The following is a 2552-nucleotide window of genomic DNA, read 5'->3' as shown; positions in this document are numbered from 1 at the left end:
TCTAAAGGGTAATATTTACAGTGCTGGTAGCTGGGCACTGTGGCGCTTAATGGGATGCTTAATAGAAGCAGCTTTCATTAAGACAGGGAGCACACACAAGGTGCCCTTGCTTTTGAGGAAAGGACACGACGGATGCTCCCCCTCAGCTTTGAAGCACATGGGTCAAGTGCCTTGTCATACATTAGCAGCCTTTTTAAGTTCCTGGGTGGACTAAGAGGAACGGCTTAGATAAATGGAGGCAGGGGCATCGGGAGGCCTGTCTTGGTGGCACAAATGCTGAGACGCAGCAGCTGCATTTAAACAGAGTAATTTGCTAAATGAGTGGTTGGCACTTTCCAGATGGCCAATGTGACATAGGGCTTGGATGAGTCCTTTATTCAATCGTGTTCTGTCTAGACGGAGACAGGAAAGACCAGGTTACAGGCACTGCAGCAGCAGCTCTGAGACCCTGACATAAACCACGCTCAGTATTGCCAGCGAGGCAGGCTGGCCAGACATCAGCTGGAGAGGACTCAGCATGACATGTGTGGAGCCTCAGCGAAGGTCAGCGTCTCGGCTGAATGATGGCCAGCTCGGAACAGGGCCTCTCGTTGCCCATCTGCCTACTGCTTCCCTTCATCCACCTGCCGAACGCACAGAGGTGGGTGATCTTAATAGGAAGAGGCACCAGTGTGAGGTTAGAAAGCAGAAATATCTATTGTAGCCTATGTGTTTTCTTTATGTGCACTTCTAAATCATTTCACGTATGTTTTGTCTTGAATTTTAGTCAGGTTGTACAATTCCCAAGGCAGACGAAAGAATATTCTTAGCGTTTCCCCATAACCTCACGTGGCCTTCCCTTCTCACTGCCTCTATCTCTTAATTCAGTCCTGGCTTGAGTACATCTTTAAAGGTGATGGCTCAAAGACACTGGCTGAGGCAGCAGTGGGTAGACCAGATGATCACTCGGTTCTGGGGCCTCTGGGTCTGTGATTCATGTAGATCAAATGATTTAAACCAGGTCAGGTAAAATGGAATCACTCGATGGGCATCTTGCCCAACTTTAATAAAATAGGCAGCCACAGGACTTCACTGGCTGGACTGGGGACCACAGAACTGCAGCTCTACTGACCTATTTCTCTCTGGTAAGTTATACCCCAGGCCTATTTGTTATTATTGTGTTGAAAGTTTCCATGGGGGAGGGTTCACTGTGTTCTCCAGCAGCTATTCTAGTGTCAAGCCTGGAATGTTCTGACCAGTCAGTAAACAAGTCTGCTTGTCACACACCCCCTCCCCCCCTCCCAAACCACACTGGATGGCAGTTTCTGTTTAGGCAGTTCTGTTTATTTCTGACTCAGGAGGAAAACTTTAACCCAATGACTCACCAACAGCACTTCCTGTGACACTCTGGGGAAAACTACAGTTGGCTTAGGAAGAACTTCGAAGCACTTCACTGAGTATGGTTTCTGAGCTACACAGGGTGGAAAAATTTGAGTCCTGCTTTGTGCTGTATACCAAAGCTTTTGCACCAACATTGTTCTCTCTTGGAAGTTTCCTGTCATCAGTGCTATATCTGCACTATAGTCAGCCTGAAATATTAAATAAAAGAATTAAACAAACAGGGCTGTCCTAAAGGAGGGTATAGCATTATCCCCTTCTCAGCCTCACCTAGATATCACTGACCATCTGAGCCCAGTTTCCTCATCTGTACCACAAGGCACAAAAAATGATGAGGGACTATTCTTTTTTTCCCCAATTCTCCTCTGGATGGTACATAACCAGCATTGTTTTAGAAGCACAGGTGAGAAGCAAATCCATAGCCCAGGGATGCCTGTGGGCATAGTTGGCCTAGACTTCATGGAGGGAGGTCTTTATAGCAAGGGCGCAGGCGATAGAAAGGGAGTTATTCTAGTATCTAGAATATTCTACTTGTAGATATGCCAAAAGGTCAGAGCAATATAAAGTCGCTGAGCTCTGAGATAGTTACAGATCTGTTCAAGTTCTTGCAATGAGGAAATAGCTCAGAAAGGGTATAAAAGTTGATTATTAACTTTCTGAAGAAACAGGTTTCTTAGTATGCTGACCATAACATTGACGAATGTTATCTACTGATCTTTAAGTGGATGATGCTGGGCCAGATGTAATACTCTAAAGAAGCTCAAAGATGGTCACTCATCAAGACAGAGTTTGGTATGACGATGATGAACCAAGTCCCCCTCGCCTGTGTTAGCATATGGCAAACGTCGCTCCCCTGTGCTGAAAGTGACTGGGTCCCCGACTCTAGGAAGATGTGACCAATAAGAAGAATGTACAGGGCTGGCCGGGTGGCTCAGTTGGTTAGAGCACGAGCTGAGCAACAGGGTCACCGATTCGATTCCCACATGGGCCAGTGAGCTGCGCCTGAGCTGAGCTGCCAATGGGTGGCCGGATGGCTCAGCTGGTGAGAGCACGTGCTCTTAACAACAAGGTTCCCTTCCCCAATTCCTCAACACTGTTCCCTTCCTCAATTCCCCAATAAAATCTTTAAAAAAAAAGAAATATGTGCAATGGACTATTCCTCAGCCATAAAAAAG

General features: G+C 46.6%; 1 long non-coding RNA gene across 1 annotated transcript; it reads left to right on the top strand.

Annotated features, from left to right (window-relative positions):
- Positions 1 to 517: 517 nt before the first annotated feature.
- LOC109376642 (uncharacterized) lies at positions 518 to 2334 on the top strand. Its single transcript, XR_002122761.1, has 3 exons — positions 518 to 640; positions 1055 to 1124; positions 2100 to 2334. It is a non-coding gene; the product is annotated as an uncharacterized LOC109376642 (long non-coding RNA).
- Positions 2335 to 2552: the final 218 nt, after the last annotated feature.

This window comes from Hipposideros armiger, unplaced genomic scaffold (assembly GCF_001890085.2).
Source record: "Hipposideros armiger isolate ML-2016 unplaced genomic scaffold, ASM189008v1 scaffold_1166, whole genome shotgun sequence".
Lineage (NCBI taxonomy): Eukaryota > Metazoa > Chordata > Mammalia > Chiroptera > Hipposideridae > Hipposideros > Hipposideros armiger.
This window is presented reverse-complemented; position numbering and strand designations above follow the sequence as displayed.